At 39.7% G+C, this 17,016-nt stretch overlaps 1 protein-coding gene across 1 annotated transcript in view; it reads left to right on the top strand.

Moving 5' to 3' along the window:
- The window catches only part of LOC133441927 (protocadherin-16-like), a 109,363-nt gene that overhangs the window by 39,182 nt on the left and 53,165 nt on the right, over nt 1–17,016 (top strand). The gene's annotated exons all lie outside the window — the stretch shown is intronic.

Genomic DNA, 17,016 nt, shown 5'->3' with positions numbered 1-17,016 from the left:
TATTATCTTTATCTGCAGGATGCACCAGGCAGACTGTGGGAACAGTGTGACTGAAGGGTTCTCCGATTTTGTTGATGATTTATCTGCAGAAAGTAATCTTTTGTAATCGATTTCAAATGTGAAGCTTCTCATATCACAACCAAATGATTTCCCTCCCCTTTTCGAATTCTTGATTACATTTCAATCTTGTTTTTTTTTAAGCTCATTGGAAAGCAGATTTTGTTATGAGAGAAAATAAATATATATTTTTATTTGATGAGACACAAAGCAGTACTTTATTGTAGATGAATTACCTTCCCTGGTTTCTTCTCTGATCTGGGACATCCTACGTCTTCAGAAAATTCGATTTTGTTTTATAACTTGAATGAAGAAACTTTGTAATTTATGGAGGTTGTCCTCCTTGTATCACATGTTGAGAAATTCAGTTTTTTTTTCCCTCTTAAACTTTCCAAAGCTAAATCTTTAAGCAACCTTAAACATTTCCAGTTGTTGATTCAATTCAGTGTCAACCCGGGCTGCACAGATTGGAACAGGAACCAAAAAAAAGCCTCCATTTGATCTCTAAATGAATCCCAATGTTACTTTTTACCCTACAAGTGTCTTGGAGTCAGATTTTAGGGTCTGGATATGAAGGCGACGGCAGCCCGGTCGTGTCTACATCCCAGAGTCGCTAGCTTCAGGTCAAATTCTTTCAGCAACCACATGTTGTCTGTCAGCTGCTTTAATCTGAAGTTGGCAGTTGTAAAAATAGAGCTGTTGAACGGTAGATCTCCCTTGATCTGCTCGGTCTAGGAGGTGGCTGGCTTAATCCTTCCAGTTGTTCCCAAGATTTAAAACAAAAGCTTTCTCACTGCTGTCATCATTAAAACCAACATTTCTCATAACAGATTCATCTTCAGATATGTCATCTTCAGCACGTTAACACTTAAAATCACTTTTGTTTTTCATTTTCAGACACTAGGGGGTAAATCCACAAAAGGATTGCGCGGCTTTTGCGGCCGCTAAACCGGTGCAAATGACACAAAAAAAGAGCGTCTAATTCACAAAGCACCCGCAAAGGGCGAATTGCTCCACAAACTGCGCTGCCAAGCAAATAGTGGCATTGTGCGCCTGTGCCATTTGCATGCATGTAAATTAGGTAATATTCATACATTCGGCGCAAAATTTTCCCCTTTCTATGCAAATAAGCCTCATTGCAAAAACCGTCTAATTCACAAAGGCCAGCGCTATTTGCCACACGCAAAAATAGTTGAGCAAATGCTGTCTTTTCGAAGCGTGTATTAACTGCGCGCAAACTCACTCCTCACTCCCCATCTCTCTGTTTCTCTCTCTCTTCAATGTCATTCAAGCCTGTGTGATACTGAATGATATTAAGGGTGAAATCTATAGTCAGCAGCAAAAGCATGAGTTTGAAAAGTGAGGGGGGGACATTTTTTATATCATTAGAGCAAAATCTTTTGTGAATAGGACCTTAAGGCGGGGCAAATTGCGGGTGCAAATGCGGCGCAATTCACAGCGCTATTTGCGGGCGCAATCTGTTCTTTGTGGATTTACCCCTATGTGCCTAAAGAATTTCCCGGAAATGATAAAAAAAAATCTGCTGCAAAATACTGTGCAGATTTAGGAATAATGCAAAGTCATGTTAAAAAGTGTATATTATGTTAAAAACTGGAATTTTATCTGTCACTTACACTAAACCAAAATGCTGGTGAAATTTTTGTGAATGAAAAAAAGTTTTTTTGCTGCTTCTCTATGTATGAGAAAAGATAAGTAGGTGCCTATCGAGGTGCTCACTAACTCCAAGTTGGAAATACATCAGCAATGACCTTAGAGAAGCAACTGTGCTGCCCATTAATATGGGTGGAGTTAAAAGTCCAATTAACAAGGAAATTGGAGTATTATCATTCTACATTGAGAAAGATTATTAACACTTGGAACTCGTTCAGGACAGTTGCCAATCTTCCCAGGAAAGACCCAGCGAGCTCACCCCAATATTGAACTGTTCAATGCACCAGAGGAATACAAGCAATTATGTGAGGGGGTGGCAGAGGAGGAGAACTGACCGGGGCATTTCTGGGTCTCATCTCAAAAACTGAAGATAGGAAGAAGCGCTGAAGAAGAGTTTACCAGTCAACAGTCAGAGGAGGGATTATATACAGTACTTGTTGGAAGAAAAAACAAGAATCGGTGGATTTTGTCGCGACTGCAGAGTCGAGGTATGAAGACCTGACCACATACATACACATACATACCGTGACCATCTTAGTCCCTGAATGTTTTAAGCCATTGACAAACATTCACAAAATATGTAAATACATCCCGAGTGTGGTTTTTGACTGAGATTTTTTTGTGAAAAGCACATCCATTACGTTGAGATCTGTTGCCTTCCTGCTGATTTCCCTCATGACTCTGTCGCCTTTTGTGGTCAGATTCGACTTCATTGCATCCTCCTCAGGTTGCCTGCGTTACAAAAACCAGAACAAACTAAATCTCAGACTCTACAGGTCACAGTTTGCCTGACAGTCCAGTGAGTAAAAGGTTAAATAAGTATGGCTTGTTTGGAGGAGAATCACAGAAGTAAGCCTTTTCTTTCTAAAAAACCCACAGTAACATGGTATAAAGGTGCAAAGTTGCACCTGAACAGACCACAAGACCTCTGAAAACTATGTCCTTTTGGACAGATGAGGCCAAAGTGTTGATGTTTACCCATAATGCACAGCGCTATAATTAGCGAAAACCAAACACTAGTTTAGCAAAACAAACTCCATACTAGCCTTGGAGCGTGGGGGATGGAGAAGTGATGATTTGGTCTCGTTAAGCAGCCAGATGTCCTTCGCTATGCAGTCACTGAGTTGATCATTAACTGCTCAGTATACAAAAGTATTCAAGAGTCAACTGTGAAAGCATCAGCTCAAGAGCCAACGCTTGGCTGAAGTTTGGTCATGATCTGTAACAACAAATCTGCAACATAATGGATGAAAGTGACACATTGTACAGTAGTTGTTGTGACAGCCCCGCAGATTCCAGACTTCATCCCAATGAGCTGAAGTAACACTGTAAAGAAAAGTGGACCAACATTGAGATTGAGATTATAAAGTAAAGGATTTTTTGCCAAATTATTGCAATTCAAGGAAGGGTTTTAAACTGTTGAATCATGTTGAATCTTTTCACTCACTTATTTTGAATTTAGGCTTAGCCCTTTTGTTAAATGAATACTTCTACAGTGTTGTAGGCTATGTCTTGTGCTGTGGTTAATTTGAGTTTGGACCTCATCCTGTAAGGTTGAACGCCGTAAGACCTCCTTTGGGAAGTCAGCGTTCTCTATAAAGGGCTCTCAAATGTGGAACACACTGCCAACTGAGATAAAAACAACTCAAGATTTTAAGGTTTTTACTAAAAATGTCAAAGACTGGTTGAAGCAAAATCAGAAATGTACGCATTTTTAATCACCTGTAACCGCTAATAGGGTGCTCTCTTGCAAGCTGAGAATTGTAAATAGGATATAGCTTTGCATGTTGAAAATTGAATGTACTTTTGTATTCTTTTTCTCCTTTCTTTCGTTTTCTTTTACTAAAAGCCTAACTAGGGACAGGAGATGGAAACTAGCAATAGCTATAATCTCTGTATGCAGAACATCAGTCACATTGGCTTGTTTGTAATGAGTGAATGTGATCACATGTAAACCTGCATTGTCCCTATTAAATAAAATAAAGAAGAAGAAGAATTTTAAGACCTGGCGAAGTACAAATGATTTGTTATAAAGCCCACATGAAGTTTTAAAACTGAGGAAGGATGCGTTCTGTTTTTCCTGGGAGCTGCAACAATATCGGTTAGGCAGACTTATTCTGTCTGTGCATGGCTGCATCATCAGGACAGTTAAGCCCAAAGGTCTGAGGTCAGACAACGGCCAGGTTAAGCAGCTCTGCAGAAATGGTACCAGTAAATGAAAGACATGCGCCTCTCCTCTCTGCTCCAGGATTCTCAATCAAATTAGGACTTTCCAAAGTGGGAACAAGCCGAAATACAACACTGACTAGGTTCTACCCTTGTCCTCTTAACACTGCCGTTTTCTTCACTTAAAGTTTTATCTTTTTGTCTACGCCCGGTGTGATCTGTTAGATCCATTAGGTCGAGGTTTCCTGCGGCTCTTTGTTTGAAGGAAAATGTCAAACTGTTAGCTTAGTATGGTCTATTGGCAGACAACGTCATGCAGGGGATTAAAGTGTGAGCTTCAAAAGACAAACTGTTGAGGCTGACAGACAAATTCAATGGCGTTTTTCAGATGATAACCGTCCTTTTGTCTCAGTTTTAATTTGCCAACAAACGTGTAAAAGGTATCAGTTCCTAATTTGCAAATTGCAGCCAAACACATTTCGACTGTTCTTATGTTTATCCCTCAAGTGTTTTGTTAATAAAAGTCGCAGTATTTAGGCAGAAAAAGAGTAAAAAAAACAACTGTGAACAGCCTTGTTCACTTCTCATATCTCAGGAGAACAGCCTTGTTCACTCCTCATATCTCAGTCTTAAATGATGAAGTAGCTTCTGGGTTTAACTCATTAAAAAGTGATGAACTACACTGGATATCTTTATCAAATAGACGGAACATATTAATTTGATAGCTTTTGGCATGGCCATATGTAACTATTGATTGTCTGCAGAAGAAGCAGCTGAATAGAGAAGATGGTAAACAAATGGACAGACTCAAAAGGAATGCGTGGATCTCCAAACCCCTACACCAAAGGCAAAAGAGGAGAAAGGTTAAGAAGCTGCAATAAAACTGATTTGACCCTTAAATTCTTTTAAACATGAAACACAGTTACTTTGAAGCCAGTTAATCTGTCGTGTCAACGCTCAGTGACTGTTTAAGATAATATGCAAACACATGAAAGGAGGTTTTTGTTTTTCCGTCTTCCGTTTTTACAAATGCATAAACCTTTGTTGGTTTATGCATATGATTTCCATCGCCTGTCTCTGGTCCGCCCCTCCATCCTTTGCAATGCAACTGTTTGAGAATCCCCATGATTGTGATGGTTGTTGTGTCAAGCAGAAACTCCTCCAGAGCCGTGCAGAATCCAACCGCCGGACCGTGAGAAAAACATGTATGATTGAATTTGCTTTTGAGTGGCTCGTAACTTAATTAATGAACCTGACCTGGAAGTGGAGGGCAAAGTCTTTGCCTACACAATGAATGAAGTCCCAAACCCAACAGTATTCAGGATTTTACACAGTAGATCAAGCTTAATTTGTTGTCTTAGATCCCTCCAGAATGACTCAGACACTTAAAAGTTGTTTTCCCCTTTGCCTTGATGAAATGTAAGCCATATAAACACAAAACAAAACATCGGGATTAACAAAAAGAAGTGGAATTTTTCAAGGCCCTTTACTCATTAAAATTTAATTTGCCTTTTCCAAGTGGAAACAGAAAAATGCAGAGAAACGTGTCTTTGCTGCCCAGTAATTAAGCTTTCTTTTCCATTCACTTGTCCAGCAACTTATACTGTCCCTGCAGACCAGGGGGCTATTCCATGCATTAACTGTACAAATGAGAAGCCATTGTTAGCTTAATGACGTTACTCCTTTTCTTCTTTCCATCCTTCTCTCATCCCTCCCACTCTAACTTTCTATGGTAGCCGGATGTAAACGTGGACCGGCATTATAAGGGTGACGACTCTGTCGAATCTTCCGAGAGCTTCGGCAGATTACCTCGCATTCCTCAGTGTTAAATGGCTTTCTGGAAACTATTACCTGGAATTACCTGAAATCAAAGACTTCTTTCTTATATCTCTGCAGGATCAGTCAAAGCGGACCGTTCCACTGCTGCCAGCTAAGATATTAAAATTGCAACACTGCATATTCGTTCCCTCTCCAATCAAACTATACTTTTGTGGAGTCAGTCAACCCAAAAGAGATGTATAAATGATAAGAGCTCTATCAGTGATGGTCTTAAATTATCGAATAAAGTAGTTTGCACGGAAAGAAAAAAACGTGTTAGTGATTAATCTTGTTAAAAGTCCACATCTACATTCCACATTGTGTCAAATACTTTTCAAATATCCCACAGCACTCACACTCAAACATCTCGTGAATGGATTCTCATGATTTATAGAGAGTATGGACAAACTGCCAACACATTTTGGTCACTGGGAAAAGTAGATAGTTTCCCTATGACCTGTTGTTTGTTTCCTGGAAAACAGAGGAATATTTTGGGACCCTACATAATAATAATAATAAAAAAGTACTTTAAAATGGATAAAACAAATTCAAGAGGGGGGTCAACTTGGTAGATCACCTCCCTCCCTCTGCTCATTGTTTAACTCACAGATTTAAGCAATATTATCTAGGAAAACTCAGCTGAAATCACGTTGCTAAGGCACAACCACTGAATTAACCAAAACAACACCTTTATCTTGGAGCACAAGAGGTTAAATGTTCCAGATGGAGTCAAAAGCTCAGAGATATCCTGGCCTCTGCGAGCCAGGGAGAAATCTGAAACCATGAGCACTTGTGGGGGATGAAGAATAACAAAAGGCAAGAAGCGCTGAGAAGAAAGAGGAAGTTTTCATGCTTTATCAAATTACAGATGATGTCTTAAATCATCAAAGAGCAACTTAAAACACATGTATTCAGTATATATTCAGATAGCCATTAACGACCCTGATCACAGAAAGTGAGTTATTGCCTCTCAGAGGAATGCAAAAGTTCAGTGTAAATCCGAACTTCCATGATTTTATGTTCCAGCTCCAACGTCTCTGACATTTTTTCATTTGGTACGTGCTTTTTAGCATTTTGCTGAAAAATAAATCAGGACAAATGTAAAGTAAGGTTATAAAGAATAGATGACACATGTAAGTGAATAATCCAACTCTTAAGGGAAGGTTTGAAAGCAGTGCTTGACCCCACATTTGAAAAGTTGATTGTACCATTGTTTCTTATTTCAACTAACAGTTGCCCTGCTAGTGTTTTGTTCCACAAACACGTAAGTACATTTGTTCTACGCTGGCTGCAGACAGAAACGGTGCCACTGTTGTCTTTTGCTGTGTGGGTGTGTGTGTGTGTGTGTGTGTGTGTGTGTGTGTTAGCTGCAAGTGATAGGGACTAGGTGTGTGTGAGTATTCATTTGTTTTCCTGTATTTATGGAATCTGAAACTTGGCATCCCACTACACTCTGTTTCCAAACTTTTCTGGGACCAAAATACTTGACAAAACAAGTTTAAAGGGCAGTTTTAGGGTCAAATCCTTGTATTAGGATAAGAGTTGTAATTAGGTTTAGGTTAGGTTTGGGGTAAAGGTTAGGAAGGTCAGAGTTAGGCATTTCAATATGGTTAGGGGAAGGATAAGAGGCTATGAAATTAATCATATCAATAGGGAAACCACACCACGTGATGTTTGTGTTTGTGTGCCTTCCTTAGAGAACGACATCTCTGTAGGAACAATAACTGTGAACTGAAAGTGAACACATTTTTTTTGCCATCTATCACTTACTGACATTTGGTTCGGAGCCTTTCGAGCAGGGGCGAAAATCCCGGGGGGGACAGGGGGGACAAGTCCCCCCCATTAGTAAAGCTGTCCCCCCTAGAATAATTTGAGACAGAATTAATAATTTTGGAACAATGCAGTAGTATTTAGTAGTGATGCACCAAAATGAAAATTTGTGGCCGAAACCGAAATCGAAAATAATAATAAACAGTAAAATCTCATTACACTTAAAACAAGAGTCATCACCAGAAAAATAACTTGTTATTTGACAATTTTCACCTGTTTCAAGTAAATTTTCACTTGAAATAATTAGAAAAATCTGCCAGTGCGACAAGATTGATCTTATAAGCAAAACAATCTTGTCTTGATTTTTCTACTTATTTTAAGTGAAAATCTACTTGAAACAGGTGAAAATTGTTGTTTTTTTCCAGTGATGAGTCTGGTTTTAAGTGTAATGAGATTTTTCTTAACTAAAAATGAGACATTTTAACTAGAAATAAGACAAATATTCTTGTTAAGATTTTGGGTTTTTGCAGTGTATTATGTCAGATGTGCTGTATTATTGCCACCTTCCACCTAATACCATTGTTTTGTATTACTCTAAGAAAGGTCTTCTGCCTGTTTGCGAGATAGAGTTGAAAATGTCAAAATGCTGTATTAAAGGAAGGCTAAAACTTTTATTCCTTGTCCCCCCCTGGATTTATTCTCTAAAATGTTACTGTTTATTGTCCCCCCCCAACCATGAAACGGGATTTTCGCCCCTGCTTTCGAGTCAATTCTGAACCCACTTTGGTAGCTCTTAGCCATCATTATTTCAACCTTCAGGAAACTGCATTACACCAGGTGTCCTGTTATGTCCATAATCTTTGCACTTGCTGTGCCAGTAGTCACAGCCAACAGAAGAAGCTGCAGAAGTCACGCTACAGTTAAGACTGTAGCGTGACTTAACATACGTAACATGGCCTTCATGAAGAGGTCAGAAGAGGGAAGAAGATAATAATGATCTGCAAATCATGGGAACGGATATTGGTGGCAGTTGTGGGATTGCAGTTTTTTATTTCCTCATTTTTATTTATTTGGTCTCCATTTTCACTTTATGTGCCCTGTTACTACTTTGTTGGGTATTTGAGATACTGTTTTGTGTATAGAAAGAACTTTGGTAGGGACAGACATTTAAAGGCTTTTGGTTTAGTTTAGGCTATAAAAGTATTTGGTTAGTGGTATGAAAAAAAGGTCTTAAAATGTTAAGTACAGATTTACACACATTTGGATACCGACAGAGCAAAGACAAACCACCAGCTGCAAAATAACTTTCACGGTGAAAAATGATGCTTTTTCAGATAGATTGTACATTGAAAAAATGGGCTTCTGAACAGGTGTTAGTATATGCGATTACTTGAGAGAGAGTGGGTGGTGAGAAGAAAACAAATCACACTTCTTTGCTTTGTTTTTCTACATCTCACTTAAAAAAGTTGTTATAAAAAAGTAATGGTTAAAATACTCCAAGATTAGACTAGAGGGAATGCTGTTTTCCATCTGTGGCTTCCCTCTATTTGGCTCGTGTGGTTGAAAGATCCTAATCCCCAATGAAAAGAAACTTGTGGAGGGAAGTCTTGGGAAGTCTATGAGATCTCACATAATGTGTTGTGCCTAATTTGAGCCTGCTGGTTTTTAAATGGTTTGAGGCAGCGAGGCAATATTTCTTTTTTTTTTCATTTTTATCACATTTTGCATAATTGTATCAATGCCTTATATATCAAAAAATTAAGTTATAACTGCAAAAAATGTATTTATAGGCACAATTATCAAAAAGAGATTTATCTTTTTTAAATTCCACTAGAGGTTTAAGTTCATGGGAAAAATTATGTATGGGTGGTTGCATTTTGATAAATGGTTTGTCAGTGCTCATTTTTTCTATATGTGCCTCACACCAAATTTAAATCCAATGGGCTTTGTTGGTTGTCGGTTAATTCCTGCTAAAACAGCAACGTTGTTGAAAAAGTGCTTACTTAAAGGAGCTTGAGGCCGGATTGTGGCAAGATTTATGAAAGAAATCCGTATACATTTTAAGTTTTCTAGTAATAATGTCAGATGAAGCGTTCCAAACCAAAAAGAATGAGCCCTCTAGTGTATCTCTCCGTTGCCTTGAACAGGCTGTGTGCTGCAAAATGTGCTGCAATTCGGTCCCGAATTTCCCGCGCTGGGCTGCGGATGTGACGTCACATGACGCTGCATGTGCGTTCTCCCCGTTCTCCCGTGCCGGCTTCACTGTTGGCTGCAGTACCCCCGACGGCCGTCGTGGTGAAGGGTGGCGCTAGAGAGTCTCATTTCTTAAAAGGAGCCTCATGCTCCTTTAAGGGTGGGATTCTTGGGTTTCAGTCTTTAAAATTGTAAAACTTACCTGTGCTTTGGAAGTGCCATGAGATTATGTGTGCTAGAAAACATCACTATATAAAGTAAATAAATTTAAGTCGTCTGAGGATCCGTTCTCTGGCTCTGTGATACAGGATAATCACTCAGCTTCGCCTGCACCCTCATTTACTGTGATGTTTAGACAAGGTGTTAAAATGAATTTTACCACAGAAACTCTACAATCTGTGTCCAACACTGTCAATATGAGAATAGTGTATGGGTTTTATACCCTTGGTGGTCATATGTAACTCCCAGCACACTTAGGGTGGGATAAGCACGTACAGCCCAACTACGACCAAGATGTGCCTCATAAAAATGTCAGTTAGAGGAAGAACATTTATCTTTTCACAGATTTCCAACAGAAAACGTATTAGAAACAAATGGATGGAGAATGTGGAAGGGGCTCAGAGTTTTAGGTGGTCGACACTTTCAGCATAACAGATAGTAACATAAGTCTTTTACCATCATGCAACTCTAATCTGTAAGCCATTACACAATGGCCTATGGAAACTTTGATGCAATGTTTAAAATGAGACGTATGCCCTTTTTTTCAACAGTTGAAATGATTTCCTGAAGTATGAATAAAACCTATTCAACACTATTTGGTCAAAATACTTCAGGAAAACAGAACAAAAGCTCAGTTTTTCCAACCATGGCCTTCTATCTCTCTTGTGGTTTCAGGGGTGGAGTCAGATGTTCCACTCTTCTTCTGCAGGGTGTGCCTCTTTTGAAATCAGTGATACAATTTTACACCAAAAGGCCATTTTCAGAGCCTAAGTGACTGCAAAAGTATGGAGAATTGTGGTTCATCAAATGACCACTAGTTGTTAGCTTCAAAAGTGAGTCAGTCTCCATTGGCGTCCATGTAAAGACATCAAACTGTATAGCCTGATAGTGCAAGTTAGGGCCATAGGTTGGTGTGAGCTAAGCCAAGCTAAAATAGCTAGCTAGTGGTAACTGAGATGAGGCGAATGGCTTCCAGCCAAGGCCAAGCTGGGTATTTTTACCCGTTGGTCCATTTTTTCTTTTATCTGAGGTTGGGTGGAGTCAACTTTTAAAAATGTTGTGCCATTAAGATTCCTGAAAAACTGGTTTCTCACCAAGTCTTCAAAAAGCATATGAGTGACATCACACAGGGTTTGTCCAGTTATTTTATACAGTCTATGGTTTGCATTTTAGTTTACATATTTTGAGATACAGCTAACAAAAAGCTCTTATTGGCAGGAAATCCTAAAATGTAAAAAGGCCCCCCAGCCGAAACCAAGAAAATATAGGCCTACAGTATGGTAACTGGGAATACCAGCAAACAGACGAGATATAAAAGCAGTCAGGATGAAACAGACGGACCAGCAGAGAGGACGGGAGGGCAAACTCAACATACAGACAGGGCTGACGAGACACAGGTGCAAACATTCAGGCAAGGGAAGTCAAAATATACCCAATACACGTTGGGAATCAGATTTTCAAAATAAAACAGGAAACAAGTCAAAACTAAAAGATCCAAGAAAAACTTTAATCTGGGTCTACCATGTTTGTGTCTTGTATCTGCAAATTTTAATGAGCTAAAACATATCAGCATTTGAATACCCTTCAAGAAAATAAGTACATTTGTAACAAACAATTCAGGTTAACTCGAAGCAGCCGTGATAAATTGCAGGAGCTTTAACTGGCACTGCATTATTAGTCGTTTCTGGACACCTCTTTTATACCAAACTCCAAAGTATAATCAGTTTTTGACACCACCTGTTTGTAAAACATGTCCTAACTTTTTTTAAGTACCTTGCAGGCTTCGTTTGGGATTTAAATGAATAAATAAATGAGATTAACAAAATAAATGAAGTCCATGAGACAAAACATAAAATATCTTGGATTCATACTGTCTGTAATGAAATGAAAGTAAATTTAGGAATAACTGCACTTTTTTTCCATACTGTCTGAACTTTTCTGATTTGGGGTTGTGGATAAAATTACAGTGCTAACTCAAAGTCCAGATTTTTCTTTTTGATGGAGCCACATGCATAAAAGTAAATGAACATTGCACAGAATTAAATAACAGACATGTTCTGCTATGATTAGAATATGTGCCTGCTTTGCTTTATAAAAATAATCACATCTGAGCAGGGTTCAAGACGACATGCTATAAATTTAGTAGATCAAAGTGGATGGAAAACTGTTCTTTCTTATTCATGAGTCAAAGTCAATAGAAAATTAGCAAATGCTACAGTTAATGTGCCTTGTTTGCTAAATGCTAAGTAGAGAAAAGTTAAATATTGCTCTTAAATGTAAAGCCTCTGTCAGTTATCACTGACACAATCCTCCTGAGGTCATCTGATTTACAAGACTTTCAAATATATATGAATGCCTCAAGTGTTCCTGATATGTGTCCAACACAGACAATACGTTTCTTCACATGAGATGCAAAAGATTGGTTCATGCTCAGGTCATGTTTCAGCGTAGCGCAAGGGTTATCTTTATCTTTCCCACCTGTTGTTTCAATATTGGCAAGGGAGAAATAAGATGAAAGAAGATACATTTCAAATTGTATAGTGCATCTTCGACCCCTAAGCAATTTTAATGTCACAACAGTGTTTAGTGATGTTATCCATTTGCCGTATCTGCTAACCTTTTGGAGGTTTGCGTGACAAGACAAGAGGCTGGAATAGTTTTTCTGGTTTTACACAAAGAAGAAGACGTAGGAAATATAAATGGTCATGCCATCGGCTAACTTCTGCTGACTTAAATGTCCCACGAGAGCAGGCAGTGATGTAAGAGATGGAGTATAAAGACTGCACGAGGTTTACCAACACTGTGCATCTCATAACTGGGGTTAATGCTGCAGGGACGCTGGCTAAGAGAGATTGATTTTTTTTTCTTCCTTTCACAAGAATACTATCAAATCACATTACCAGAAGGGTGAAAAGAAAGTGTTTTAAAAGAACACAGAAATAAAATGTATGTACATCAAAGACATTACTTCATTTTTTCAGGAACAGCATTGTAACTTGTGAGCTTTGGCTCTTTGAAGTTTTTACATTCTTTTTCTATTTTTGTTGCAAATGAAGAGTGTTTGATGTTCACATGTAGAAAAGGAGCTACCAGAAAGGTAAATCAGATACTATAAATTGCCTTTGGAGAAATACAAAGAGACAATAATGGATCTGGGGCTGAAAAGTGTGATCCCACTGCGTTTGTGTCAGTGAGGCCTTCAGCCGATCAGGGCAGAGCTGTGTCGTCCCTGACGCGTCGTGACCTTAGCCGCCTCGGGATGCTTATTTCTAACCAGCATGGATTGCTTTCAGAGCCATCACCAAGTAAGAACTCATCAAGACAAAAGCACTGAGCACCTTGATCGAAGTGATTGTTTCATTGTGCTTTTACGTGTGTGTGTGTGTGTGTAAACACTTGTATGTACACACATACACTGAGCTACCCTCTCCAACTCACCACCCACTACACCACCTTTTCACCCCCCTTTTGCACATTTGTTGTTGTTGTATATAGTTACTCTTAAATTCAGAAATGACCCTTGAATAGAGTCAAAGGTCAGCCCTGACATCATACATTATTCACTTCTCTGTTTTTTCTGTTGCCATGTCCGGAATTTTTATAATAGATGTGTATAACAGGCATTATTAAAGAAAACAATTCGCTTTGCAGCAAAGGCAAATATTGACTACAGTTTTGCAAAATTACAAAAACTCTTAAAGCTTTGAGTGTAACTCCAGTATCAGACTCATTATGACGCTGTATCACGTTATTTGTCAAAGCATGGTTTGTAAGGTGTCTGGTTCCATCTTAGCTTTGATGCCGGGGCTCTCAGGCCACACACGGATCCATGCCGCCTGCCATTTCAGAGCGTTTCTTCACTCCCCCTGTGTGCATTGCTAAGATTCTCATTAGGAGCAATGCAGAGGCCGCTCAACATGTTTTCACAGCCGGCATGTGACATCATCACATTTCCAAAGCACCTCATAAATGCAAAGTCCTCAGCTGAGGTCAGGTCTGGGAAGGCTTACGGCCACTCCTCCACTTGTATTGTCATTGTCTCTGCAGCAACGGGGATCTAACAGACCATGAGTGATGAAAGCAGCTGAAAGGAGAGTAACAAAGCTGAAGAGATTTATAGAAGCTCATTTAGTTAGCTGCATTGTCTTCGGTATTGTTTTTATCTGAGGTGGGCACACACTGGCGCGCAGGGCAGCATATGGATAAATCATATTAATTCTGGTGTTAGAACGTTCCTTGAATATCTACAACTAATCCTTAATTGAAAATGAAAGAAAAATCGTTTCATACAAAAGTGACATATCAAACAAAGACAAGCTTACAAAAGCCAGTCTGTGGTCAGCCAAAACGCCTTATATCACTTCAGTCTTAATACTCTGAACTTCAAATGAATAAAGTGTGTTTTCAGCAGTAATTTCTTTTAAACCTTCAAGCAAAGGCCACACAGTGTGCAGAACAAAAAGGGAAATACCTCTAAAACTGAAGCTTTGATCCCCAAAGCGAATGTTTGGCAAAGAAATTGCCATTTCCCCATAAAACTGCCTAATGGGGCTAAAGGCAGTGGCAGTAATGATCACCCGCATATCCATTTAAACAGCTTGTTGGCATGGTAAATTATTATGTGCACATGGTTCAAACAGATGCTGATATTATTCCGCGTTAATTATTGATCAATTATGGTTTAAAAAAAATCTTTTTGCTTATCATTTGCATCTTTTTTAATTAAGAATGAGAATTGGATGAAACATAAATGCTGCTGGGATGTTTTGAGCTCTGAGAAGAGTTCATTTACATTTTTTGGGCATTGCTTTTCTGCACACGCATCAGGAACGTCGGCAAGAATTTGAATTTCATTTTTTCAGTATGTTCACCCATTCCAACTTTGGCTGTGCACCTTGTATTTTCAGTTTTCTAATTCCCCTTCCTAAACCTTTGGCCTCTGAAATGAGATGTAATCTCTTTGAGGGGCGCTTGATCAGCTTATTGTATCACTACACACAGCCTGTTTCCCCTCCAAAGACTCTACCATGTGACATTTGAATCTTAAACCAGTTAAATAAGCTTAATTTATACTGATGAAGCAAAGTTAGAGAGATCCCATGACTTCCCGATAATCCACAGTTCGCGTATCCCATTGGCCTTTTGGATTACAATACGTTTTCTTTGTGCCACTTTTTCTTTTTCTTTCCATTAACCCTCACAACGGTCCACATGGCTTTGAGTTTATTTTATTAAAGCCACAACTAATCCCACATTTAGGCATTTATCGAGATATTTGCGAGACTTGTATGTGGTCTCAGTGGATGGATGGATTCTGCAGTTAACCACAGAGATTTTGCAAATGTACTGCAGTACATGTTTTAAACCTATTTCTTAAAGGCTCTGTGCAGTAACCTGTGCCCTTTTTTTAACCAGTCCAGTGTGTTCTGGCATCTCGCTGATCTGTGAAAGCTGCAGCCTCTCACAGCAGCCGCAGTTTTGTGAGATGCTGCAACTATTTTCAGTTGAAAGGGTTTGACTCTAATGTGCTTATGTAATCTGTTAAAGGGAAGGAAAACATTGTATAGTTGTTGCTGAATGAACCCTGGACAGCCCTCGCCTGAGAGAAAACTGGAAACAGGGGGTTTGAGTGTTTTTTTTTTTTTTTTCCCCACAGATTTTGTTTTACTTCTCCCTACTTTTTTCCTCACAAACTTTTCCCAGTTTCCTTTCTTTGTAGGAGAGTACTAAAATGTGCTTCTGGCCTCACTGCACAGCACAATGCTGCCTTTCACACTTCCTTACACCTACGACCGGCAGATGTAAGCAGCTGTTTGATGTCGGTGACAAAAGCACTTGACAACGTAAGCGTTTACACTCACTTTGGTGTTACAGGGCAAGCAGTTACCAAACAAAACTCACTCACAAGTTTTCTAAAAGGCACCTCAGACTCAATCTATGAGCGTGTGGTCACAGTGAAGTTGTGTTTCATCTGGGGCGTTGTCATTTTCTTTAATGTGGCTTCATATTCCTATCCCATAATGTCCAGTAAAGGGAAGACATCAGCACTTCTGTAAACCATAGTAGAGTTAAAACCATGTTTTTGCTGCCCTGCCAGGGAATATTATGCTAAGAGAAAAAAAAAAGAGATTTTCCATGGTGTATTCCAAATGTTTTCATTCCCTTCTGAAAACTAAAAGCAAGAAATTACTATAATGTTAGGGAGCGATGCTAAATTCTTAATACTTTAGATCCGTGATTCCCAACCCCCGGTCCCCGGACCGGTACCGGTCCGTAGAGGCGTTACTACCGGGCCGTGGAATGGCTTGTGTTCCGATCATAATTAGGGCTGAAACGATTCGTTGACGTTGTCGACAAAAAGCGATAATCAAAATTGTCGGCAATTGTCACCAGACGTTTTTTTCCCAGTGAAGTGAGGCATCTCACTTCACTTCACCTCATACAATCTCTGCGTACAGCCGCGCTGCACGACAGGGTCTCTCTCGCAGCTTTTTTTTTTTTTTTTGCGTCTCAGCGCAGCTGCGGGTAACAAAACTTGGCACTGGCGGTTCTAGGATTTTTCTGAAACAGGGGCCATTATGGGGCCAAATGTAACCTTCAGGGCCAACAGTATTAAGCCCCTTTCAGGAGGGCGCAAAGCGGCGACCGCTGCCGGCTTTCCCATTCATCGTGTATGTGCTACCGCGGCACAAGAGCAGCGCGCTCTGCGGGCGAGCTTGGCGGCGCGCGAGAGGCCACCTGCCACGGGCGTTTCACCTGCCTGCGCCTGAATTGAACATTTTTTAATTTCATCGCGCTGTGAGGGCATCTCGGTGCGACCAATAGGAGAGAAGATGGTTGTCATCCTGCTGAGGACCCACTCCCCAACAGGCTGTCAAACTGCTCCCTGTTCAATCTGAAGTAGACCTGGTCATCATGGAGCTGTAGCTCCAACGAGCCTGGATTCCCCCAAATCCTGTCTTCTCATGAGGATTTCATGGAGGGTCCATGAAATCCTCATGAGAAGACAGGATTTGGGGGAATCCTTGCTGCTGCTGCTCGTCTCCTCCTCAGAAGAACTAAAGCCAGGGCTTTTCTTTGAAGCAGGGACAGATACATTTTGCAAATTGAGCTGTAAAGTAC

The sequence above is a fragment of the Cololabis saira genome, chromosome 4 (assembly GCF_033807715.1).
Source record: "Cololabis saira isolate AMF1-May2022 chromosome 4, fColSai1.1, whole genome shotgun sequence".
NCBI classification, from domain to species: Eukaryota; Metazoa; Chordata; class Actinopteri; order Beloniformes; family Belonidae; genus Cololabis; species Cololabis saira.
Note: the sequence above shows the minus strand (reverse complement) of the source record. Positions and strands in the feature narration are given on the sequence as shown.